General features: G+C 44.5%; 3 pseudogenes across 3 annotated transcripts; all 3 read right to left on the reverse strand.

The window, feature by feature from the left end:
- Positions 1-1,710: 1,710 nt before the first annotated feature.
- On the reverse strand, positions 1,711-18,011 carry LOC308475121 (disintegrin and metalloproteinase domain-containing protein 20 pseudogene; annotated as a pseudogene). Its single transcript, XR_013991621.1, has 2 exons — positions 17,997-18,011; positions 1,711-4,755 (listed from the first exon to the last, which is right to left on the reverse strand). The product of XR_013991621.1 is annotated as a disintegrin and metalloproteinase domain-containing protein 20 pseudogene (transcript).
- On the reverse strand, positions 15,374-17,949 carry LOC308475120 (disintegrin and metalloproteinase domain-containing protein 20 pseudogene; annotated as a pseudogene). The gene has a single exon. The product of its transcript is annotated as a disintegrin and metalloproteinase domain-containing protein 20 pseudogene (transcript).
- Positions 18,012-18,214: 203 nt separating the features above from the next.
- LOC308475220 (disintegrin and metalloproteinase domain-containing protein 20 pseudogene) lies at positions 18,215-27,021 on the reverse strand (annotated as a pseudogene). The gene is made up of 2 exons (XR_013991622.1): positions 24,593-27,021; positions 18,215-18,977 (listed from the first exon to the last, which is right to left on the reverse strand). The product of XR_013991622.1 is annotated as a disintegrin and metalloproteinase domain-containing protein 20 pseudogene (transcript).
- Between the last annotated feature and the right edge of the window lie 830 nt (positions 27,022-27,851).

Here is a 27,851-nt window from a genome sequence, read left to right on the forward strand (position 1 = left end):
TGCCAGATTTTACTTTACTGGCACCCATGGCAGTTGCCATGAGCATGGAGTCAATTCTCCTGGTCTTTCTCACGTGGTCAGCACTGCTCGGTGTCAGTTGCTGATGGTGTGAGAAAGACAGGCATGCAAGAGAGGATATGACAGAGGAGTATGAAACAGTCTCCCTCAGGAGGTGGTGGACTTTTCTTCCTTGGAGGTTTTTAAGCAGAGGTTGGATGACCCTCTGTCATGGATGCTTTAGCTGAGATTCCTGCATTGCAAGGGGTTCGATTAGGTGAACCTTGAGTCCCTTCCAACCCATGATTCTATGTAGAAACAAGACTAGAACATGAAGACATTCAAAGAAGCTGAAGGATGGAAGATTCAGGACAGAAAAATCCATTTACATAGTGCGTACTTAAACAGTAGAATTTGTTCTCAAAAGTGCAGTGACGGTCACCAGCTTTGGTTGCTTTTTAGAGAATTAGACAAATTTCTAGCACGTGAGGATATTAACATCTACTAGCCACAAAAGAAGAAGAAGAAGAAGAAGAAGAAGAAGAAGAAGAAGAAGAAGAAGAAGGAGAAGAAGAGAAGAAGAAGAAGAGTTTTGACTTGTAAGCCACCTTTCACTCCGCTTAAGGAGTCTCAAAGTGGCTAACCATCTCCTTTCCCTTCCTCCCCAACAACAAAAACTCTGTGAGGTGAGTCAGGCTGAGAGACTTCAGAGAAGTGTGATTAGCCCAAGGTCACCCAGCAGCTGCATGTGGAGGAGTGGGGATGCGAACCCGGTTCACCAGATTATGGGTCTACCGCTCTTAACCACGACACCACACTGGCTCCGTATGATGTCCAGTGTTGGAGCCAGTATGGCTCTGAACAGGGCCATCCCATCTATGGGGCAAGGTGAGGTGACCACCTCAGGTAAGGTTGATTTGATTTCCCCACCTTGTTTGTGATGTAGATCTTCACTCTCCCATTTCTTCCCAGTGGTGTCATGGACAGGGCAGAGGAGGAAGAATGGTGGAGACCACCGCTGCAGGCGTTGAGTAGAGGGGAGGAATGGGCAGGTAGCATAGACCTCCAGGAGTGGTTTGGCACAGAGCATACATGTAAGGGAGATGAGGGCAAAAGGGGAGAGCAGGAAGAGGAGAACATGGACAGGATTCAGCAGAAGGAGGCTGAGCAGCAGTTGAATGAGATCCTGTCGCTGGAGAGTATCCCAGAACCCGTACCCTCCCCCCCAAACCAGGCATTCGCTGAGTATAGTTGAACAGAGAGTTCAGAGGCAACTGTCTCATACCAGTCACAGTCGGATGCAGCAGGAGAAATTAGATGAACAGGAAAGTAACAGAGAAGGGGGGTGGAACTTCACTCAGGGCAACATTAGGTGCATCTTGAATTCTTCTCTGCAAATTGTATTATAAGCAGAACTGAAAAAGCTTGCTGTTTCTCTATCTTGCAGCCTTCTTGGGAATCGACCACAGCTGCCGACAGTACCCTGACTTCATTCCCTGCTTGTCCCTGATGTGGCTCTTCACCCATCCCTTCTTCCATGGCGGGGGGGGGGGTTGTATATTCCGCGTTAAAGTACAGAGATGGTCTCAAAATATCTGAAAAGGTTTTCCCCCCAAAATGGTTTGTGGATAAACCAAAGATTACCCTGTGTGATACATTTTATCAACAAACTGTTAAAACAAAAAACTTTAATGAAAAAATTGCACCCTCAAATATGTTACAAAACATCCACCATTATTTCCATAATAGCTTTTTGAAATATTATGTTGTTGGTTTTATAATATTTTTAATATATTGCCTCATTTCAACATTAACATTTCTGCCAACACAGTTATTGGTATAACGTTTGCAATGGCTTTCTAGACAGATGTGAATTCACTCCACAAACGTACAAATATTGCATTTCAATGGCTTGAGAGGATTGGTTTGTGATTCTATCCCTGTACACCCAAGGTTACTTTGAGAGAAAATCTGAGATATTCAAAATACCAGCACTGCTTCCCTGCATTTCTTTAGCATGGTATCTTCCTGTATGATAACATTCCATTCCACTGGACAGATTTCTCCCATTTACATAGGATAGGACTTCTGTCTTGAACAACAAAGAGACTCTCAACATACTGTGAAAGTATAACCAAAGATTTTCATATGTGAATATTTCCACTTGAGATGAACTGAACCAATGCTTACAGAGTCAAATATATGTTATATAATAGTGCTCATTATACCCATCATACCCTTTTGAAAATTTCTGCATTGTTCGCTTCTGTGATCTAGAGTGGTTTTCATTCCTCGGTTCATTATGATGGAGAGATTCTTAAACTCTTTCTTCTAACCTTGTTGCTTAGCACAAACCTGTAATACACACCCATGCCAACAGCAGCAGTCACCGTGGAAAGGACTAACACACTTCCTATAATACTACCTACAATGACACCATTCCAGTTTTTTGAAATTGGCCCACTGTCAATGCTGCCCCCATATCCTTTCTTTAGACAGTCAGGAGGGGCCCAACCATAAGAACAATGGCAGTGTTTGTAGTTGTTGCATATTCCCCTATTATGGCACTTTTTGAAGTTACAATCATACTGCAAGAGGGACACGTTCTTGCATTCCCTACTAATACACATCATGCCAGTGCCACAAGGTGTACCGTCTTCTACTGCTCCAATATCAGCTACCTCCATTCCACTGTGGTAGTCTGTAGCCCAGCAGTTACTTTTGCCAATGGTAGTTTGAATGATGGTTTGGTGTTCCTCCAAGATAGGTACACTATGGATATTACTACACTGCATTCGGCCACATAGAATATTTTCAGCATTGCATTTCTTAAAAATACCATGTTCAAGGCCACAATTGCCAAAGCGATCACCTCGAACATTCAGTCCTCTGAAACAATCCTCTGAAGCTCGTACGGTTTTCTTGCCAAATATCTTTTTGCACTGCCCATTGGAAGTAGTACAACGACCATGATAGCAATAGACTCCATCTCCACAAGGGGCACCATCTTGTACATAAACATCTTCCGGACATTGGTCCGAAGTCCCAGTGCAAAACTCAGGCAGGTCACAGATGCCAATACTCTTTCTGCAAATGGATCCAGCGGGACGGTACTTGCACATGGCACAGCACAGTCCAGAAGAACAATTGGCACATGGACGCAACGTGCAATCTGGCCTGCAACACTGATCCGATTGACACTGTGCAGCTGAACCACAATCACATTGCTCTCCTTTTTCCACTACTTTGTTCCCACAGTATTCGAGGTTATAGATTTGATCAGGTTCTGGTGGTATCAACAAGCAAGGTGAGTCCTTTCGATTGAAATACCTATGGTAACTGCAGTTGCTAAACTTATCAGTCCGTGAGTGCCAAGCAGCCATAATGCAGGCACGTCGATCACATTTACAGTCCGAACTATCATGGGGCATACCAAGATTATGCCCAAATTCATGGGCAAATAGCACAGAAAAATCAAACAAATTGAAATATATTGATACTTCAAGAGCAGTGGCCCAATATTTACTACAAATTTGTCCTACATATGCTAGTCCGATAGTACTTCCATACGACCTGTATACAATTAAGTGAGCAGCATCATTCTTTAGATGGTTAAGTAGAGTGTTACGGCTCCATATACTAAAAGCTTTAAGTGTGGCACCTATTCCACCATCAACAACTATGAGGTTCTTTTCTGACCATATCTCCAGTCCTGCTATAGACACTTCAACTAAAAATGGCTCAAAAAATGAATTTACCATATGGATCGTCTCAAGAAGTTTCATAGCAATATCAGTTTCATTTTTATTAAACTTAACATATCGTTCATGCTCCACCACAAATGCTACTTCTGCATGTCTCTTGTGTGGCCACCAGAGTCCTGCTGGAGCACTTTTGACAGCCACATGCTCTGCGTCCTGGATCATGGCCTCTTGGCGCCTTTGCTCTTCCTCCGTCAACCCACACCTCATGTGCATGGCACCCTCCTCTATTTCCAGCCGATACACCACATGCTGAAAGGTAGCAGATGGCTGGACAGGTTCAATTTGATATGTCTCATTGTTAAGTTGTAACAGGCCCCTGAGTCCCCCAGAGCAAGTGCTGAGAGTGACTGAAGAGAGAGGCTTGTCCTGTATGAATCCACTGTAGAAACAATCATCCCTGATGTAATGATAGTCACTCAGGAGGTCCCCTTCCTTATTGTACGTGAAGATGGGGAAGTGTTTAGGAACAATGACCTTCTTCTGCTTGAGATGCACCACCTGGCCCTTCCCCTCAACCTGCAGCAGGTAGGTGACATACCGGGTTTCCTGTAGTCCATACCTGAAGCTCAGTTTCCTTGGGATGGTCACCTCATAAGAGGCATACCTAAAGCCTTGAGGTGGTATCTGGCCACCAGTCTCATTCAGGAGATTCCTCAAGAACATAATGAGCAGCCATGCCAGGCTGCCACTCATTTTCCCAGAAAGAGGAAAGAATCTCTTGAAGCACCACCTCTGGCATCTCATCCCTGAGAGGGAAGCCCCAAACAGTTGTTACCAGGTTAGTAGATAGATGGGAAGGAGGCTATATGTGAATTAGAAGAGGAGGAAGATATGTTGCCTAGCAACTGCCAGTGTGCTCCGTCTGTGGAATGGGGGTGGAGCTTGGAGGATCAAGGAAGGAACAAAATGGCAGAGGAAGAGCAGGGAAGAAAACATTCCTAAGAAGTTTCTGCCTGGGAGGGTTGCAGGAAGAAGAGCAAAAAAAAGAGAGAGTCTTATAGCACCCCATGGATGAACAAGTTCTATTTCAGCATCAGTCAGTGGACATGAGGCCACTTTATACAGGGATGGATTATAATCCTCAGTTGTCACGTATGGAACATTAAAAGTACTTTCTGTGACAATTCAACTAGTGTTTAAATGTATGCAAAACATAAAAATAACTGGTGATAGAACAACCGTCTTTGCATTGCTGAGTTCCTTTTCAGCTCTGAGGCAGAACCTCCTCTTCACTTGGCCAGTTGAAGAAGCCCAGGTGAGCAAAGTGCGTCTTCCGGCCACAGTTTTCATTTGTCTACTTCCTTCAGAGAAGGGAAGCCAGCAGGGAGTGGTGGCCACCAGCTCAGTCAAAACCACCCAAAAGAGTGAATCCCTCCCAATCCCCTTAGCAGCTTCCTTTTTTGTACACCAAACTGCAGCCTCCCTCAGTGGGAGATTCCATGTCCCCCTTTTGATTTGAGATACAACAAGAGATTCATTCTGGATCTTCTGTATACAATATATGGTGTACACCACTGAACTATGGATCTTCCCATCCTTAAATAGGTTGTTGTTTAGTCGTTTAGTCGTGTCCGACTCTTCGTGACCCCATGGACCAGAGCACGCCAGGCACTCCTGTCTTCCACTGCCTCCCGCAGTTTGGTCATACTCATGTTTGTAGCTCCGAGAACACTGTCCAACCATCTCGTCCTCTGTCGTCCCCTTCTCCTTGTGCCCTCCATCTTTCCCAGCATCATGGTCTTTTCCAGGGAGTCTTCTCTTCTCATGAGGTGGCCAAAGTATTGGAGCCTCAGCTTCAGGATCTGTCCTTCCAGTGAGCACTCAGGGCTGATTTCCTTAAGAATGGATAGGTTTGATCTTCTTGCAGTCCATGGGACTCTCAAGAGTCTCCTCCAGCACCATAATTCAAAAGCATCAATTCTTCAGCGATCAGCCTTCTTTATGGTCCAGCTCTCACTTCCATACATCACTACTGGGAAAACCATGGCTTTAACTATGCGGACCTTTGTTGGCAAGGTGATGTCTCTGCTTTTTAAGATGCTGTCTAGGTTTGCCATCTCCTTTCTCCCAAGGAGCAGGCGTCTTTTAATTTCGTGACTGCTGTCACCATCTGCGGTGATCATGGAGCCCAAGAAAGTAAAATCTCTCACTGCCTCCATTTCTTCCCCTTCTATTTGCCAGGAGGTGATGGGCCCAGTGGCCATGATCTTAGTTTTTTTGATGTTGAGCTTCAGACCATATTTTGCGCTCTCCTCTTTCACCCTCATTAAAAGGTTCTTTAATTCCTCCTCACTTTCTGGCAATCAAGGTTGTGTCATCTGCATATCTGAGGTTGTTGATGTTTCTTCTGGTGATCTTAATTCTGGCTTGGGAATCATGCAGCCCAGCCTTTCGCATGATGAATTCTGCATATAAGTTAAATAAGCAGGGGGACAATATACAGCCTTGTCGTACTCCTTTCCCAATTTTGAACCAATCAGTTGTTCCATATCCAGTTCTAACTGTGGCTTCTTGTCCTACATAGAGATTTCGCAGGAGACAGATGAGGTGATCAGGCACTCCCATTTCTTTAAGAACTTGCCATAGTTTGCTGCGGTCGACACAGTCAAAGGCTTTTGCATAGTCAATGAAGCAGAAGTAGATGTCTTTCTGGAACTCTCTAGCTTTCTCCATAATCCAGCACATGTTTGCAATTTGTTTTTTTAAAAAAATAATTTTTATTAAAGTTTTGAACAACACAGAGAGAAAAGAAAAACATACACAATACATATAACAAAAACACGGGGGGAAAAACAAGATTCAATAGTAAAAGAACAAAAAACAAAACAATTAAAAACAATATCTCTTTTCCATTTCCATTTTTAAGTTACTTATTTTCTGGACTTCCTCATACCTCCCTCTTTTGTATTCCAATCCAAATTGTTTGTCCAGCAGTTTCTTTTCCACTTTTTTAATCCCAATCTTTAGCTTTAATAAGATATTGAAATATATAACTTCAACTTCTTTAAACCTGATCTTTAGTCTTAGTATCATATAACATTAAAATTTTTCCTCTTAATGTCAATTTTCCATTTCTTTAAACATCTTTAATCCTAATCTTTATTCTTAGTCTATCATTAACTTTAACCTGTACATCTGGAAACCGCTTATTTTCAATCCAACATCACTCTAACATTCTTTAATTTTGCAATGTTTCTGAAGATAATCTTTAAATTTCTTCCAATCTTCCTCCATCGACTCTTCTCCCTGGTCACGGATTCTACCAGTCATTTCCGCCAATTCCATATAGTCCATAAGTTTCATCTGCCATTCCTCCAGCATGGGAAGTTCTTGTGTCTTCCAATACTTTGCGATGAGTATTCTTGCTGCTGTTGTTGCATACATAAAGAAAGTTCTATCCTTTTTTAACACCATTTGGCCGACTATGCCCAGGAGAAAGGCCTCTGGTTTCTTAGGGAAGGTATATTTAAATACCTTTTTTAATTCATTATATATCATTTCCCAGAAAGCCTTAATCTTTGGGCACGTCCACCAAAGGTGAAAGAATGTACCTTCAGTTTCTTTACATTTCCAACATTTGTTATCGGGCAAGTGATAAATTTTTGCAAGCTTGACTGGGGTTATGTACCACCTGTATATCATTTTCATAATATTCTCTCTTAAGGCATTACATGCCGTAAATTTCATACCTGTGGTCCATAACTGTTCCCAGTCAGCAAACATAATATTATGTCCAACGTCCTGTGCCCATTTAATCATAGCCGATTTTACCGTTTCATCCTGAGTATTCCATTTCAGCAGCAAGTTGTACATTCTTGACAGATTCTTAGTTTTGGGTTCTAACAATTCTGTTTCTAATTTGGATCTTTCCACCTGGAAGCCAATTTTCCTGTCCAATTTAAATGCCTCCATTATCTGATAATAATGAAGCCAGTCTTGCACTTTGTTTTTTAGTTTTTCAAAACTCTGCAATTTCAGTCTATCTCCGTCTTGTTCCAAAATTTCCCAATATTTCAGCCATTTGACCTCCATATAGGCCTTTTTCAAGGCTTTCGCTTCCATTGGTGACAGCCACCTTGGGGTTTTGTTCTCTAGTAAATCCTTATATCTTAACCAAACATTAAATAGCGCTTTCCTAGAAGCTGCAGGAGACAATGCTGGACTATTTGGATTACAACAACATCATAATGATGGGAGATATGAATGGGGTCGTATCAACTAACATGGACAAGTCACAAAGTCAAAATGTTACAAAAGACGGCAGACTACCTAAAACCTTTTTTGAAATGACTGACAATATGGATTTGATTGACATTTGGAGGACAAAGAACCCACTAGGAAGAGAGGGAACATTCTTTTCTGAAGCCCAACTGACCTGGACAAGAATCGACCAAATATGGATTTCTAGAGGCCTGGCACCTAAGGTCAGAAAAGTGGAAATCTGCCCAAAGACCTGTTCCGACCATAATGCAGTAAAGATGGATATGACACTACTACCAACTGGATCCTTTAGATGGAAGATGAATGACAATTTGTTCAGAGATCAGGAAATTACCAAGAAGGCCCAAAAAGTTTTGAAGGATTATTTTGAGATAAATATGAATACTACGGTGGAAAAAAGAATAGTCTGGGACGCAAGTAAAGCTGTAATGAGGGGATTCTTGATACAACAGAATGCAGTAAAGAAAAGAACACAAAATGAGAAAAAAGATAAGATCTTGGATAAAATAAAAGAATTAGAGAAGAAATTAAGAGTCAATCCGAAGTCACAGCCAACTCTGAGAGAAATTAAACTTTATCAAACACAATATTCTAATTTGATAAATAAGGAAATTGAATGGAAGGTTAAATTAATGAAACAAAAAACGTTTGAGTCGGCGAATAAATGTGGAAAACTGCTAGCTTGGCAGTTGAAGAGAAGACAAAGATTAAATACGGTTACAAACTTAGAGGTTGATGGAAAAAACATTCAGAATCCAGTGGACATTAGAAAGTGTTTCCAGAGATATTTCAAAAAACTATACACCCAAGGGCCGCAAGACGATGTTGAGATTAAACAATTTTTGGCAAAAAATGGACTATCTAAATTGTCACAAGAAAATAGGACAATCCTGAATTCTAAAATAACACGACAGGAGATTGAACAAGCCATCCAGAACATGCAGCTCGGCAAATCTCCAGGGCCAGATGGGCTGACCTCCAAGTACTATAAGACATTAGAAGACTATTTGATACAACCTTTGATGGAGGTCAGCAATGAAATTATGGAGGGGAAGAGGGCACCGGAGTCGTGGAAGGAAGCGTTCATCACATTAATACCAAAGTCGGAAGCTGAAAAGACACAACTTAAGAACTACCGTCCCATCTCCCTTTTAAATGTGGATTACAAAATATTTGCAGACATTTTGGCAAGTAGATTTAAAAAAGTTTTAAATGAAGTAATTCATAAGGACCAGGCCGGCTTTCTCCCAGGTAGACATCTGTTTGCTAATACAAGGAACATTATTGACATTTTGGAACTTTTGCAAACAGATATAAATACAAAAGCAGTTTTAATTTTTATAGATGCGGAGAAGGCCTTTGACAATATCTCCTGGAAATTTATGATGGGAAATTTAAAAGAGATGGGAGTGGGACGGGGTTTTGAGAATGGGATTGAGGCGATATATTCAGAACAGAAAGCTAAATTGATAGTTAATAATGTGGTTACAGAAGAGTTCAAAATTGAAAAAGGGACACGACAAGGTTGCCCTATTTCCCCTTTGTTATTCATTTCGGTTCTGGAAGTGCTATTGAACATGATTAGAGGGGATCGGTTGGTGGAAGGAATTCAGGTCGGTCAGAAACAATATAAATTAAAAGCTTTCGCAGATGACCTGGTTTTGACCCTGCAGAAGCCAGAGCCCAGTACGAAAAGAGTATTACAACTGATTAATGACTTTGGTCGGGTGGCTGGATTTAAATTAAACAAACAGAAAACTAAGGTTTTGGGGAAAAATTTGACTGATACAGAGTCAGAACGGTTTCAGAATGAGACGGAACTTAATGTGGTTAAAAAAGTAAAATACCTAGGGGTAAACATAACAGCAAAAAATCTAAGTCTATTGAAGGACAACTATGAAAAATGCTGGACAGAAATTAAGAGAGACTTAGATAGTTGGTCAAAATTGAAACTTTCTTTGTTAGGCCGAATTGCTGCTATTAAGATGAATGTATTGCCAAGGATGTTGTTTTTATTTCAAACACTTCAGGTTCTGGACAAAACGGAGTGCTTTCAGAAGTGGCAGAGAGACATTTCTAAGTTTGTCTGGCAGGGCAAAAAGCCCAGAATTAAGTTTAAGATATTAACTGATGCAAAACAAAGAGGGGGCTTTGCCCTGCCAGACTTAAAGTTGTATTATGAAGCCGCAGCGTTCTGCTGGCTAAAAGACTGGCTACTTCTTGAAGACACTGATGTGTTAGATCTGGAAGGGTTTAACAATGCTTTTGGATGGCATGCATATTTATGGTATGACAAGGTTAAAGCAAATAAGGCCTTTAAGAACCATATTGTCAGAAAATCACTGTTTAATGTCTGGACAAAATATAAAGACTTGCTGGAAAATAAAACACCAAGGTGGCTTTCACCTCTGGAAGCTAAGGCCCGAAAAAGACCCAATATGGAGGCTAAATGGCCAAAATATTGGGAAATACTAGAAAAGGATGGAGACAATTGGAAATTGCAGAGTTTGGAGAAAATGAAAGACAAAGTGCGAGATTGGTTACATTACGCTCAGATTAAAGAAGTTTTTAAAAATGATAAGAAACTAGGGTTCCAGGTGGAGAAATCGAAACTAGAAACAGAATTGTTAGAACCAAAGATTAAGGTACTTTCAAGGATGTATAACTTGCTGTTGAAATGGAATACACAAGATGAAACGGTTAAATCGGCTATGATAAGGTGGGCACAGGACATTGGGTATAATATCATGTTTGAGGACTGGGAGAGGTTGTGGAGTAATGGATTGAAATTTACTGCATGTAACGCTCTGAAAGAAAATGTAATGAAAATGATTTATAGATGGTATATGACCCCAGTCAAACTTGCAAAAATTTACCACCTGTCTGATAATAAGTGTTGGAAATGTAAAGAGTGTGAGGGAACGTTCTTCCACCTCTGGTGGACTTGCCCTAAAGTGAAGGCGTTCTGGGAAATGATTTATAATGAATTGAAAAAGGTATTTAAATATACCTTCACTAAGAAACCAGAGGCTTTCCTTTTGGGTATTGTCGGCCAAGGGGTGGCAAAGAAGGACCAGACATTTTTTATGTATGCAACAACAGCAGCAAGGATACTTCTCGCAAAACACTGGAAAACTCAAGATCTACCCACACTGGAAGAATGGCAGATGCAACTGATAGACTACATGGAACTGGCTGAAATGACCGGCAGAATTCGTGACCTGGGAGAAGAGAAGATTGAGGAGGATTGGAAGAAATTTAAGAATTATTTACAAAAGCATTGTAATTTGAGTGAATGCTAAATAAGATGCTAGACTAAAATAACTGAGCACCACTAAATTTAGAAGTTTTTAAGAAAATAAGTAAGACTGTGAAAATTTAACTCCTTTCGAGAATTATAAGATTATGAAATATAGAAGGGATATAAGAATTTAAATAAGATGATAAATTGCTGACAAAATGTTATAACGATGAAAGTGGGAGCGGGAGATGTGAGGAAGTCCAAAGAAAATGTGAAACTATGTTAAGACAAATGTTATATTGTTTATTATGTTTACTTCTATTGTAAAACCCAATAAATTGCTTTAAAAAAAAATAAATAAATAGCGCTTTCCTGACAATATGGTTTCTAAATGCTTTGTGTGCTTTGACCTTATCATACCATAGATATGCATGCCATCCAAATACATTATTAAAACCTTCCAAGTCCAAAATGTCAGTGTTTTCAAGAAGTAGCCATTCTTTCAACCAGCAAAAAGCTGCTGATTCATAATAAAGTTTAAGGTCTGGCAGGGCAAATCCACCTCTTTCCTTTGCATCTGTTAGTATTTTAAATTTTATTCTAGGCTTCTTGCCCTGCCAGACAAATTTAGAAATATCTTTCTGCCACCTCTTGAAGCAATCCATTTTGTCCACAATCTGCAAAGTTTGGAACAAAAACAACATTCTAGGCAATACATTCATTTTTATCGCAGCAATACGGCCCAGCAGTGAAAGCTTCAAATTTGACCACATTTCTAAATCTTTTTTCACTTCAGACCAGCATTTTTCATAGTTATCTTTAAATAAGTTCCCATTTTTTGCTGTCATATTAATCCCCAAATATTTAACTTTCTTAACCACTGTTAAACCTGTCTCATTCTGAAACCTCTCTCTTTCAATCGGTGTTAAATTTTTCTCTAAGACCTTGGTTTTTGACTTATTCAATTTAAATCCTGCCACTTGACCAAATTCTTCACATGTTTCCAATTTGGTCTCTGGTTCCTCTGCCTCTTCTAAATCCAGCTTGCACTTCTGGGAGTTCTTGGTCTACATACTGCTTAAGCCTGCATAACCTTTTGAGCATAACCTTGCTAGCGTGTGAAATGAGTGCAATTGTGCGGTAGTTGGAGCATTCTTTGGCACTTCCCTTCTTTGGGATTGGGATGTAGACTGATCTTCTCCAATCCTCTGGCCACTGCTGAGTTTTCCAAATTTGCTGCCATATTGAGTGTAGCACCTTAACAGCATCATCTTTTAAAATTTTAAATAGTTCAGCTGGAATATCATCACTTCCACTGGCCTTGTTATTAGCAATGCTTTCTAAGGCCCTTAAATAGGTAAGGGAAGTTAAAACCCTTAGGGTCATGTGAAATATTTTAGAAAGGGGATCTAGCATCTTACCTTCTAGTTTTATCCAAAAGTGTTTTGGCTTCCCTAAATATAGTTCATTTTGAGAAATACCCCGATTTATTTCAAAATCTGCTCTAACTGAGAATTCGAGATAATCTAGAATACTCTTTACTTGGTTTCCCAGTATTAGATTTATAAAATCTTTAATCTGTGAGGTGCATAAAATATTTTGCATTTATATGCACTGGTCTTTTAAATACACAAGTCTTGAGCCATTTTTACGTGTAATGGGAGTTAAATACAGGGGGATTTGTAAACCATGTATAAACTCAGAGGACAAGTAAGGGCTAACTTTTGACCTCGGTGAATTTCCCATAATATTCTCCCTCACAGTTGTGTCGTGTCTGAATACTTCAATTAGAGATAGGCAAGTTATTCTGAGCTCACTTCAGATTAACTTGAAAATGTTCTGAGACCTTCCCCCAAAATCAGAAGATCTTATTGAAAGATAGAACTAATCAGCACATAGAGCTGGATGTTCAGCTAGTGGAATATTTTCTCCCCAGAGCTACAAAGATCTAAAAAGCAACGCTCTAATTTGCTACTTATTAGAATCAGCCAGACTGACCATTACATGATGGTGGGGGGTGGGGGGATGACAGCCTACTGGTATAACAAAATGTGGAATATTGTGCTAGTGGGAAAACTGGTAAACAAAGTAAGAATAACCAAGGTTGTTGTTGTTGTTTTTAAGGCCAACCTTCTTGATGGAATAGTTTGGTTTTCTTATATACATTACAAGGCAGCAATCATCTTGGACAACAGTATGCCAGGGTGCAAAAGCCCAGAGGATCATGGGTAAGCTGGGCATTGTAGACAACTAAGTGAAATTCAGAGTCGAAGGAAAGCAATGGGCATAATCCTGTCCATAAATTGCAAAAGGTCTACTCTGAGTATGATTCCAGCTCAAGGCTTTTATAAATCTCATATCTCCATGATTCTATGGAGAAACAAGACTAGAACATGAAGACATTCAGTGAAGCTGAAGGATGGAAGATTCAGGACAGCTGAAGGGATTTATGAAGCTCATATCTCTTTTGAAGTCAGATTTTACTTCACTGGCTCCCATGGCAGTTGCCATGAGCATGGAGCCAATTTTCCTGGTCTTTTTCACATGATCAGCACTGCTTGGTGTCAGTTGCTGATGGTGTGAGAAAGACAGGCATGAAAGAGAGGATATGATAGAGAGTATGAAACAGTCTCCCTCAGGAGGTGGTGGACTTTTCTTCCTTGGAGGTTTTTAAGCAGAGGTTGGATGACCCTCTGTCATGGATGCTTTAGCTGAGATTCCTGCATTTCAAGGGGTTGGACTAAATGAACCTTGAGACCCTTCCAACCCATGCTTCTATGTAGAAACAAGACTAGAACATGAAGACATTCAAAGAAGCTGAAGGATGGAAGATTCAGGACAGAAAAATCCATTTACATAGTGCGTACTTAAACAGTAGAATTTGTTCTCAAAAGTGCAGTGATGGTCACCAGCTTTGGTTGCTTTTTAGAGAATTAGACAAATTCCTAGCATGTAAGGATATTAACATCTACTAGCCACAATAGAAGAAGAAGAAGAAGAAGAAGAAGAAGAAGAAGAAGAAGAAGAAGAGAAGAAGAAGAAGAAGAAGAAGAGTTTTGACTTGTAAGCCACCTTTCACTCCCCTTAAGGAGTCTCAGAGTGGCTAACCATCTCCTTTCCCTTCCTCCCCAACAACAAACACTCTGTGAAGTGAGTGAGGCTGAGAGACTTCAGAGAAGTGTGATTAGCCCAAGGTCACCCAGCAGCTGCATGTGGAGGAACGGGGAAATGAACCCGGTTCACCAGATTATGAGTCCACTGCTCTTAACCACTACACCACACTGGCTCTGTATGATGTCCAGTGTTGGAGCCAGTATGTTTCTGAACAGGGCCAGCCCAACTATGGGGCAAGGTGAGACAACCACCTCAGCTAAGGTTGATCAAATTTCCCCACCTTGTTTGTGATGTAGATCCTCAACCCCCCCCCCCATTTCTTTCCAGTGGTGTCATGGACAGAGCAGAGGAGGAAGAATGGTGGAGACCGCCACTGCAGGCGTTGAGTAGAGAGAAGGAATGGGCAGGTAGCATAGACCTCCAGGAGTGGTTTGGCACAGAGCATACATGTAAGGGAGATGAGGGCAAAAGGGGAGAGCAGGAAGAGGAGAACGTGGACAGGATTCAGTAGAAGGAGGCTGAGCAGCAGTTGAATGAGATCCTGTCGCTGGAGAGTATCCCAGAACCCGTACCCTCCCCCCCCAAACCAGGCATTCGCTGAGTATAGCTGAACAGAGAGCTCAGAGGCAACTGTCTCATACCAGTCACAGTCAGATGCAGCAGGAGAAGTTAGATGAACAGGAAATTAATGGAGAAGGGGGGTGGAACTTCACTCAGGGCAACATTAGGTGCATCTTGAATTCTTCTCTGCAAATTGTATTATAATCAGAACTGAAAAAACTTGCTGTTTATCTCTCAGCCTTCCTGGGAATCGGCCGCAGCTGCCGACAGCACCCTGACAATTGTAGAGCTTCATTCCCTGCTTGTCCCTGATTTAGATCTTCACCAATCCCTTCTTCCATGGTGAGAGGGGGGAATTTGTATATTCTGCGTTAAAATACAGAGATGGTCTCAAAATATATGAAAAGGTTTCCCCAAAAAAATGGTTTGTGGATAAACCAAAGATTACCCTGTGCTACAAATTTTATCAACAAACTGTTAAACAAAAAACTTTAATGAAAAAATTGCACCCTCAAATATGTTACATAACATCCACCTCATTATACCCATCATACCCTTTTGAAACTTTCTGCATTGTTCGCTTCTGTGATCTAGAATGGTTTTAGTTCCTCTGTTCATTATGATGGAGAGATTCTTGAACTCTTTCTTCTAACCTTGTTGCTTAGCACAAACCTGTAATACACACCCATGCCAACAGCAGCAGTCACCGTGGAAAGGACCAACACACTTCCTACAATACTACCTCCAATCACACCATTCCAGTTTTTTGAAATTGGCCCACTGTCAATGCTGCCCCCATATCCTTTCTTTAGACAGTCAGGAGGGGCCCAACCATAAGAACAATGGCAGTGTTTGTAGTTATTACATATTCCCCTATTGTGGCACTTTGTGGCATTACAATCATACTGCAAGAGGGACACGTTCTTGCATTCCCTACTAATACACATCATGCCAGTGCCACAAGGTGTACCGTCTTCCACTGCTCCAATATCAGCTACCTCCATTCCACTGTGGTAGTCTGTAGCCCAGCAGTTACTTTTGCCAATGGTGGTTTGAATGATGGTTTGGTGTTCCTCCAAGGTAGGTAGCCCATAAATATTACTACACTGCATTCGGCCACATAGAATATTTTCAGCATTGCATTTCTTTAAAATACCATGTTCAAGGCCACAATTGCCAAAGCGATCACCTTGAACATTTAGTCCTCTGAAACAATCCTCTGAAGCTCGTATGGTTTTTTTGCCAAATATCTTTTCACACTGCGCATTCAGAGTACTACAACGACCATGATAGCAATAGACTCCATCACCACAAGGGGCACCATCTTGTACATAAACATCTTCTGGACATTGGTCCGAAGCCCCAGTGCAAAACTCAGGCAGGTCACAGATGCCAATACTCTTTCTGCAAATGGATCCAGCGGGACGGTACTTGCACCTGTCACAGCACAGTCCAGAAGAACAATTGGCACATGGACGCAACGTGCAATCTGGCCTGCAACACTGATCCGATTGACACTGTGCAGCTGAACCACAGTCACATTGCTCTCCTTTTTCCACTACTTTGTTCCCACAGTATTCGAGGTTATAGATTTGATCAGGGTCTGGTGGAATCAACAAGCAAGGTGAGTCCTTTCGATTGAAATACCTATGGTAACTGCAGTTGCTAAACTTATCAGTCCGTGAGTGCCAAGCAGCCATAATGCAGGCATGTCGATCACATTTACAGTCCGAACTATCATGGGGGATACCAAGATTATGCCCAAATTCATGGGCAAATAGCACAGAAAAATCAAACAAATTGAAATATATTGATACTTCAAGAGCAGTGGCCCAATATTTACTACAAATTTGTCCTACATATGCTAGTCCGATAGTACTTCCATACGACCTGTATACAATTAAGTGAGCAGCATCATTCTTTAGATGGTTAAGTAGAGTGTTACGGCTCCAAAAACTAAAAGCTTTAAGTGTGGCACCTATTCCACCATCAACATCTATGAGGTTCTTTTCTGACCATATCTCCAGTCCTGCTATAGACACTTCAACTAAAAATGGCTCAAAAAATGAATTTACCATATGGATCGTCTCAAGAAGTTTCATAGCAATATCAGTTTCATTTTTATTAAACTTAACATATCGTTCATGCTCCACCACAAATGCCACTTCTGCATGTCTCTTGTGTGGCCACCAGAGTTCTGCTGGAGGACTTCTGACAGCCACATGCTTTCTGTCTTGGATCATGGCCTCTTGATGCCTTTGCTCTTCCTCCGTCAACCCACACCTCATGTGCATGGCACCCTCCTCTATTTCCAGCCGATACACCACATGCTGAAAGGTAGCAGATGGCTGGACAGGTTCAATTTGATATGTCTCATTGTTAAGTTGTAACAGGCCCCTGAGTCCCCCAGAGCAAGTGCTGAGAGTGACTGAAGAGAGAGGCTTGTCCTGTATGAATCCACTGTAGAAACAATCATCCCTGATGTAATGATAGTCACCCAGCAGGTCCCCTTCCTTATTGTACATGAAGATGGGGAAGTGTTTAGGAACAATGCCCTTCTTCTGCTTGAGATGCACTACCTGGCCCTTCCCCTCAACCTGCAGCAGGTAGCTGACATCCAGGGTTTCCTGTTGTCCATACCTGAAGCCCAGTTTCCTTGGGATGGTCACCTCATAAGAGGCATACCTAAAGCCCTGAGGTGGTGTCTGGCCACTGGTCTCAATCAGGACATTCCTCAAGAACATAATGAGCAGCCATGCCAGGCTGCCACTCATTTTACAAGAAAGAGGGAAGTATCTCTTGAAGCACCACCTCTGGCATCTCATCCCTGAGATGGAAGCCCCAAACAGTTGTTACCAGGTTAGTAGATAGATGGGAAGGAGGCTATATGTGAATTAGAAGAGGAGGAAGATATGTTGCCTAGCAACTGCCAGTGTGCTCCATCTGTGGAATGTGGGCGGAGCTTGGAGGATCAAAGATGGAACAGAATGGCAGAGGAAGAGCAGGAAAGAAAACATTCCTAAGAAGTTTCTGCCTGGGAGGGTTGCAGGAAGAAGAGCAAAAAAAAGAGAGAGAGAGTCTTATAGCACCCCATGGACTAACAAGTTCTATTTCAGCATCAGTCAGTGGGCATGAAGCCACTTCATACATTGGATGGGTTATAATCCTCAGCTGTCAGGTATGGAATATAAAAAGTATTTTTGCGACAATTCAACTAGTGTTTAAATGTATGATTAAATTAAATGTTAAATGCAAAACATAAAAATAACTGGTGATAGAACAATCGTCTTTCACATTGCTGAGTTCCTTTTCAGCTCTGAGGCAGAACCTCCTCTTCACTTGGCCAGTTGAAGAAGCCCAGGTGAGCAAAGTGCTTCTTCCGGCCACAGTTTTCATTTGTCTACTTCCTTCAGAGAAGGGAAGCCAGCAGGGAGTGGTGGCCACCAGCTCAGTCAAAACCACCCAAAAGAGTGAATGGCCCCTCTAATCCCTCCCAATCCCCTCAGCAGCTTCCTTTTCTGCACACCAAACTGCAGCCTCCCTCAATGGGAGATTCCATGCCCCCCTTTTGACTGGGGATACAACAAGAGATTCATTCTGGATCTTCTGTATACAATATATGGTGTACACCACTGAACCATGGATCTTCCCATCCTTAAATAGGTAAGGGAAGTTAAAACCCTTAGGGTAATGTGAAATATTGTAGAAAGGGGATCTAGCATTATCGGAGAACATGTTACCTTCTAGTTTTATCCAAAAGTGTTTTGGCTTCCCTATAGTTTCTTTTGAGGAATACCCCAATTTATTTCGAAATCAATTTTTCAAAATACCAGTACTGCTTCCATGCATTTCTTTAGCATGGTATCTTCCTGTATGATAACATTCCATTCCACTGGACAGATTTCTCCCACTCAACATAGGATAGGACTTCTGTCTTGAACAACAAAGAGACTCTCAACATACTGTGAAAGTATAACCAAAGATTTTCATATGTGAATATTTCCGTTTGAGATGAATTGAACCAATGCTTACAGAGGCAAATATATGTTATATAATAGTGCTCATTATACCCATCATACCTGTCAGGGAACTGACATCAGAGCGGGAGGCGAAGTGGAGGCTCCTAGATGATGCTGGAGAAGGACCCAGCAGGGGGAGAAGCAGCTCAGTGGAGGGGGAAGCATTTAAGCGCAACACCAGGAACAAAAGTGAGCTGATGGGGAAATCGGAGAGAGGGCTCACGGACTCTTCACTGGAACTCAGTGAGGAGGGGACAGGTCCTCCGCTACCTACGCCCACCCTGCGCAGAAGGCTCCCGCGCAGTGAGAGGCGGAGGAGATTGGGTGTCAAACAACTCTTATGTTGGAAGAGATTCAAGAAACGCCCACTGACGGATTCTGCTAGTGACTGAGACAGTCATGATGAGAAAGGGCTGTGCAGTCAGAAAGGTTTAACAAGGCAAATTAGCCTAGAGAGGCACCAGTTTACGCACGAGTAACTCATAATCATCACAGCAATCCGTCAGTCCCTGAAAAGTTGCTCGTGCGCAGCAGCAGGCAGGCAGCATCATGAGCAAGCCCGGAGAAGCAGGCACCCAGGGGGGAGCAGCTGGAGGGCAAACGCTGGTGGAGAGGAACCGAGAGTTGGAGCAGCATGTGGCCATTCTGACGGCGCGGCTGGACGAAAGGCGGTCTCAAGATGCACAGGTCAGACCCACCCCCATAGCAAGGAAGGTACCGGGACTGGTGCACAAGTTTGGGGGGAAGCCGCAAGAATACAGTGCGTTTCGAACGGAAATAGAGTACGCATTGGAATTGCAGCATAACGATTTTGAAGACGACGCGGCGCGGGTGGCATATGTTGTGGGTCACCTGCAGGACGGGGCCAGGGAATGGGTCAGGCCCCTTATGGCGACGCAGAATGCCGCCATGCAGGACCTGAGGAAATTCTTCCAAGCAATGGACGTGATGTTTTCCACTGATGTTCAAAAAAGTGTGACAAAGCGGGAATTGATGAACTGTAAACAGGGGAGCCAGTCAGTTAGGGACTACTGGTCGCGCTTTGCCATGATAGTTCACCGCCTCGGGTGGGAACTGGGCTCCGAACCCATACAGATGTTATTCGAGGAGGGGTTGTCCCCAACGGTTAAGGATGAACTTTCCCGCGCACCCCGCCCACAGGGGATGGATCAGCTGACCAAGGCTGTGCTTGCGATTGGTGTGCGCCAGGAAGCGCGGGCCCAGGAGAGGCGGGAAGGGAGAGAGCAACGTTGCCATGACTACCGCATTCCTGAAATACCAAGGCAGCCCTCCCTGCCAGCAGAGCCAATGGAAATAGATGGGGCACGCGCGCGGGAAGTTTCAAGCACCAGCGAAGGGTGCAAGAAGGAGGGAAAGGATTGGAAAACCTCCAAGAAGTGCTACCTTTGCCAGCGGCCAGGCCATTTTGCCAGAGCCTGCCCTCAAAGAAAGGCTTGGCAAGGAATGGTGGGAACCGCAGGGGGTGAGGAGGAGGTGGTAAAGGAAAAGGAACAGGGAAACGGGAACGCTTGGCTGCCAATCAAGGGGCACAACAGCCAGGCCAGCCACCAGTAAAAGTGCCCCAACCAGACCCCCCCAAGGCGGCAATAGCCATCGAAGTGGTGCTAGAACTCCCGAACGGGCACCCAGTCAAGGTGAAAGGGATGCTGGATTCAGGCAGCTCATGTAATTTCTTCAGCAAAGACTTTGCATTAGAGCACCAGCTCCACTTACTGCCTTTGGATTTTCCCTTGCAAGTGACCACCATTGATGGCAGGGAGCTTCTAGGAGGGGAAGTGACACACCAGACCCCGCCAATGAGAATGAGGGTGTCCAGGCACTCGGAGACCATCGCCTTTCACGTCGCCTCACTAGCAGGACCCCCAATAATATTAGGGATGAGCTGGCTAGCACAACATGATCCAGTGGTGGCGTGGCATCAGAGGACAGTCACCTTTGGGTCAGCTTACTGCCTGGAACACTGTCTAGGGGGGAAGCCCCAAGAATGACCGTGGCCAGGGTGGCTGGGATGGCGGTGGAGCGGAAAGGGGAGGTGCCGACACAATACGCAGATCTGCGGGAGGTCTTCAGCGAGAAAGAGGCAGATAGACTGCCACCCCATAGGCCCTTTGACTGCCAGATCAACTTGCTTCCGGGGGCTCAGCTGCCAGGGGGTAAGCTGTACGCCATGTCAGACAGGGAGATGAAGGAGTTGCGAGAATTTATTGACAAGAACCTGAAAAGAGGCTTCATAAGAGAATCAAAGGCAGTAGGGGGCAGTCCGGTGTTCTTTGTGGACAAAAAGGACACAAATAAACCCAGGCTCGTAGTGGATTATAGAGCTGTCAATTTGGTGTCAGAACCCGTGACCTTCCCAATGCCCAGGATTGACGACATTTTAACGCGAGTGAGGAAAGGCAAAATTTTTACCAAGCTGGACCTCAGGGGCGCATACAATTTGATCAGGATGAGGGAGGGGGACGAATGGAAGACCACAATGTTCACACCCCTAGGTGCCTTTGAGTACTTAGTTATGCCTTTTGGATTACAGTCGGGCTCCGCCTGTTTTCAAGCTTTCATGCACCATGTGTTGGGGTCTCTGCTGTACAAGAACTGCGTAGCCTTCTTGGACGACGTCTTAATTTATTCGGACAATGAGGAACAACATGTTAGAGACGTCAGGGAAGTGTTACAACGACTGCAGAAGCACCAGTTGTGGGTCAAGCTGGAAAAATGTCAGTTTCACGCCAGAGAAGTCGAATTTCTGGGGTACAAGTTGTCTGACAAAGGCTTAGCGATGGACCCAAGCAAGGTGCAGGCAGTGCTGGAGTGGAAGGCTCCCAAAACACGGAAGGACGTACAGAGGTTCCTAGGGTTCAGCAACTTCTACAGGAAGTTCATCAAGAACTTCGCCCACTTGACAGCGCCCATCACGGATTGTCTCAGTAGCAAAAAGAAGTTTGTGTGGACAGAAGAGGCCCAGCAATCCTTCGAAAAACTGAAGAAGGCGTTCGCATCGGAAGAGCAACTCCTGCACGTGGATCTGGAGAAACCCCTGAGGCTAGAGACCGACGTGTCCGACAGAGCCGTAGGGGCGGTCCTTTTGCAGCCAGGGAAGAGCAAGCAGGAATGGAAACCGTGTGCCTTTTTCTCGAGAAAACTGAGCAAGTCGGAGCAAAACTATACAGTGTATGACCGCGAACTGCTGGCAATCTACGCGGCCTTTCGTCGTTGGCATCATCTACTGATAGGAGCGCAACAACAGATCCAGGTTTGCACAGATCACAAGAACTTGGAGTATTGGAGAACCGCACGAGTACTCAACCAGAGACAGATTCGATGGGCACAGGAGTTCTCCAAGTTTTTCTTTGAAATCCGCTACGTGCCCGGAGAGGAAAACGTAAGAGCAGACGCTCTCTCGCGTAAACCGGAGTACCTGGAAGGAGAGGGGGCGCCGGAAAAACGACACGTGATCCCCGAGGACCGATGGGTGTGTGGGGGAACTTTGGTGGGGAAACGAGAACTAGCCGGGCTGACCAGAAACGAGGTGTTCGCGCAAACTAAAATCCGGGAACTACGAGACGGACAAGGGACCCAAGAAGGGTTTGAGGAGAAGGAAGGGGTACTGTACTATAGGGGAGCGCTGTACGTACCGGGGGAGACCCTGAGGGGAAAGGTACTCAAACAACTCCATGACAACCCCACAGCGGGGCACTTTGGACAGCACAAAACCATGATGCTTGTGACCAGGCAGTTCTGGTGGCCCAGGGTGAGGGAGGATGTACGGGAATATGTACGGGGGTGCGACCGCTGCCAAAGGGCAAAGGGGGAGCGGGCTGCCCCCACAGGATTGCTGGAACCCTTACCCACGCCGGGGAAACCCTGGGAGGTGGTATCCATTGATTTTATGACAGATTTGCCCAAGTCCCGGGGAAAGACAGCAGTCATGGTAGTGGTCGACCTACTGACAAAAATGTGCCATTTTATAGCTTGCTCACATGCTGTAACGGCAGAGGAAACAGCCAGGTTGTTTGTGGAGCACATATTCCGGCTGCATGGCGCCCCCTTGAGGGTTATCTCCGACCGCGGAAAACAATTTACTTCCCGGTTCTGGAGGAAGCTCATGAGCTTACTGCAGGTGGAGGTGGGTTTCTCGACGGCGAGACACCCAGAGACCAACGGGCAAGCAGAAAGAGCGAACAGTATACTCCAGCAATACCTACGCTGCTATGTCAGCGAGAGGCAGAACGATTGGGTAGAAAAACTAGCGCTGGCTGAATTCGCGTACAACAACGCGGAACACGTGTCCACGGGAATGAGCCCATTCATGGCCAACCATGGGTGTCATCCTAGGGCCTTCCCGGGGAGTGGGGAGGAAAGCTGGAGCGTACCCGCTGCAGAGCAGTTTGTGGAAGAAATGGAGGCCCTACACCAGCAACTTAAGATGAACTTGGAGCGGGCCAAGGAAACTTACAAGAGGCAGGCAGACAAGCACCGCAGGGAAGGGGAGACCATACGGGTGGGGGACCGGGTGTGGTTGTCCACCCAAGGGCTACCTTTCAAAGGGGGGTGCAAGAAGTTGCAGCCCAGACGGCTGGGACCTTTTGAGGTAACACAGCAAGTTAATCCCGTGGCATTTAAGCTCAGGTTGCCTGATAGCATGAAAATACACCCGGTTTTCCATAGGTCCCTGCTCTCACCGCATAGGGAAGGGCGGGAATTCCAGGGGCAAGAGGGAGAAGTCACCACACACCCGCAGGTAGAAGAAAGGGAACACCACCACAGGGCCACGGAAATACTGGACTCAAGGTGGCAAGGGCGCCGGGTGGAGTATTTGGTAGCGTGGGAAGGGGAACCCAGGTCCGAAAACACGTGGGTCCCCACGGAAGCCGTCGAGGACAGGTATCTGGTGGAGGTATTCCACCGCCGGTTCCCGGACAAACCCAAACCCCTGGAGAGATTCTGGGAGGAGCAATTTGGAACCACAGATGAGGAAGAGGTTTTTGAGGGATTTTCTGACTCCGAGGAGGAGGGAGGAGAGGTTTCGGAGGAAGAAGCGTCAGACGGGGAAGACCACCCCGTTGGTAGGTGGAAGAGCGATTGGGAAGCGGGTTTCGAAACCACAGAAGACGGTGACAGTTCCTTCCGGGGTTTCCCCGCCTCCTTGACCGACGAAGGGGACGAAGTTGGTCCCACAGGTCGGTCCAGGGGTGGAGGGGATTCTGGGGGGGAGGTGGATGTCAGGGAACTGACATCAGAGCGGGAGGCGAAGGGGAGGCTCCTAGATGATGCTGGAGAAGGACCCAGCAGGGGGAGAAGCAGCTCAGTGGAGGGGGAAGCATTTAAGCGCAACACCAGGAACAAAAGTGAGCTGATGGGGAAATCGGAGAGAGGGCTCACGGACTCTTCACTGGAACTCAGTGAGGAGGGGACAGGTCCTCCGCTACCTACGCCCACCCTGCGCAGAAGGCTCCCGCGCAGTGAGAGGCGGAGGAGATTGGGTGTCAAACAACTCTTATGTTGGAAGAGATTCAAGAAATGCCCACTGACGGATTCTGCTAGTGACTGAGACAGTCATGATGAGAAAGGGCTGTGCAGTCAGAAAGGTTTAACAAGGCAAATTAGCCTAGAGAGGCACCAGTTTACGCACGAGTAACTCATAATCATCACAATACCCTTTTGAAACTTTCTGCATTGTTCACTTCTGTGATCTAGAATGGTTTTAGTTCCTCTGTTCATTATGATGGAGAGATTCTTGAACTCTTTCTTCTAATCTTGTTGCTTAGCACAAACCTGTAATACACACCCATGCCAACAGCAGCAGTCACCGTGGAAAGGACCAACACGCTTCCTACAATGCTACCTACACTGACACCATTCCAGTTTTTTGAAATTGGCCCACTGTCAATGCTGTCCCCATATCCTTTCTTTAGACAGTCAGGAGGGGCCCAACCATAAGAACAATGGCAGTGTTTGTAGTTATTGCATATTCCCCTATTATGGCACTTTGTGGCATTACAATCATACTGCAAGAGGGACACGTTCTTGCATTCCCTACTAATACACATCATGCCAGTGCCACAAGGTGTACCGTCTTCCACTGCTCCAAGATCAGCTACCTCCATTCCACTGTGGTAATCGGTAGCCCAGCAGTTACTTTTGCCAATGGTGGTTTGAATGATGGTTTGGTGTTCCTCCAAGGTAGGTACACTATGGATATTACTACACTGCATTCGGCCACATAGAATATTTTCAGCATTGCATTTCTTTAAAATACCATGTTTTAGGCCACAGTTGCCAAAGCGATCACCTCGAGCATTCAGTCCTCTGAAACAATCCTCTGAAGCTCGTATGGTTTTTTTGCCAAATATCTTTTCACACCTCCCATTCAGAGTACTACAATGACCATGATAGCAATAGACTCCATCACCGCAAGGGGCACCATCTTGTACATGAACATCTTCCAGACACTGGTCCGAAGTCCCAGTGCAAAACTCAGGCAGGTCACAGATGCTAAGATTCTTTCTACAAATGGATCCAAGGGGACAGTACTTTCAGCCAGCACAGCACAGTCCAGAAGAACAATTGTCAAATGGATGCAACATGCAGTCTGGCTTGCAACATTGATCTGATTGACACTGAGCAGCTGAACCACAATCACATTGCTCTCCTTTTTCTACTACTTTGTTCCCACAGTATTTGAGATCATACCGTGGGATTCCACCAGTGCCTGGTGGAATCAACAAGCAAGGTGAGTTCTTTAGAATGAAATATGTATGGTAACTGCAGTTGCTAAACTTATCAGTCCGTGAGAGCCAAGCAGCCATAATGCAAAAACGTCGATCACATTTACAGTCCGAACCATCATGGTGCATACCAAGATTATGTCCAAATTCATGGGCAAAAAGTACAGAAAAATCAAACAAATTGAAATCTCTTAATACTTCAATAGCAGTGGCCCAATGCTTACTACAAATGTGTCCTACATATGCAAGTCCAGCAGTAGTTCCATACGACCTGTATACAATTAAGTGAGCAGCATCATTCTTTAGATAGTTAAGTAGAGTGTTACGGCTCCATATACTAAAAGCTTGAAGTGTGCCTCCAATAGTTTTACCAATATCTATGAGGTTCTTTTCTGACCATATCTCCAGTCCTGCTATAGACACTTCAACTAAAAATGGCTCAAAAAACGAATTTGCAGTATGGATGGTCTCAAGAAGTTTCATAGCAATATCAGTTTCATTTTTATTAAACTTAACATATCGTTCATACTCCACCACAAATGCCACTTCTGCATGTCTCTTGTGTGGCCACCAGAGTTCTGCTGGAGCACTTTTGACAGCCACATGCTTTCTGTCTTGGATCATGGCCTCTTGATGCCTTTGCTCTTCCTCCGTCAACCCACACCTCATGTGCATGGCACCCTCCTCTATTTCCAGCCGATACACCACATGCTGAAAGGTAGCAGATGGCTGGACAGGTTCGATTTGATATGTCTCATTGTTAAGTTGTAACAGGCCCCTGAGTCCCCCAGAGCAAGTGCTGAGAGTGACTGAAGAGAGAGGCTTGTCCTGTATGAATCCACTGTAGAAACAATCATCCCTGATGTAATGATAGTCACTCAGGAGGTCCCCTTCCTTATTGTACATGAAGATGGGGAAGTCTTTAGGGATGGTGCCCCTCTTCCGCCTGAGGCGCACCACCTGGCCCTTCCCCTCAATCTGTAGCAGGTAGCTGACATCCTGGGTTTCCTGCTGTCCATACTTGAAGATCAGTTTCCTTGGAATGGTCACCTCATAAGAGGCATACCTAAAGCCCTGAGGTGGTGTCTGGCCACCAATCACACTCAGGAGATTCCTCAAGAACATAATGAGCAGCCATGCCAGGCTGCCACTCATTTTCCCAGAAAGAGGAAAGAATCTCTTGAAGCACCACCTCTGGATCTCATCCCTGAGAGGGAAGCCCCAAACAGCTGTTACCAGGTTAGTAGATAGATGGGAAGGAGGCTATATGTGAATTAGAAGAGGAGGAAGATATGTTGCCTAGCAACTGCCAGTGTGCTCCATCTGTGGAATGTGGGCGGAGCTTGGAGGATCAAAGATGGAACAGAATGGTAGAGGAATAGAAGGTTCCTAAGAAGTTTCTGCCTGATAGGGTTGCAGGAAGAAGAGAAAAAAGAGTCTTGTGGACTAATAAATGTTTACATGAGGCCACTTCATATATTGGATGGGTTATGATCCTTAGTTTTCAAGTATGGAATATGAAAAGTACTTTCTGTGACAATTCAATTAGAGTTTAAATGTATGCAAAACCTAGAAATAACTGGTGAGAGCACAATCATCTTTGCATTGCTGAGTTCCTTATCAGCTCTGAGGCAGAACCTCCTCTTCACTTGGCCAGTTGAAGAAGCCCAGGTGAGCAAAGTGCTTCTTCCCGCCACAGTTTTCTCTTCTCCACCTCCTTCAGAGAAGGGAAGCCAGCAGGGAGTGCTGGCCAGCAGCTCAGTCAAAACCACCCGGATGAGTGAATGACCCCTCTAATCCCTCCCAATCCCCTCAGCATCTTCCTTTTTTGCACACCAAGCTGCAGCCTCCCTCAACGGGAGCTTCCATGAGTTCCTGCTCCAGGCCTTGAGTTCCAAATCTCCCACAGTTTCTTTCCCAAATGAAGCACCTCAGTGGCACACAATGGGCACCCAGGTCTCTTCACTTTCCAGAGCCATAGTTGTTCTGTCAGGTACTGTACTTCCCCTGCTCTTCCCACCCCCACACAAATTCACCACCATCACCTCAGTTCTCTCCCAATTTCCAGTTTGACTTGGTTCATTCTGGCAGCTGCTGCAGGACACAAAACTCCCCCCAACCTTCTCCCTCCATTTCAAGAAAGTGGAGTGCCTTACCTGGTAGGTGGGTGGTGGGGCTGTGTGCACCT

This window comes from Podarcis pityusensis (genome assembly GCF_964106645.2).
Source record: "Podarcis pityusensis genome assembly, chromosome: 4".
In the NCBI taxonomy this organism is placed as follows: domain Eukaryota; kingdom Metazoa; phylum Chordata; class Lepidosauria; order Squamata; family Lacertidae; genus Podarcis; species Podarcis pityusensis.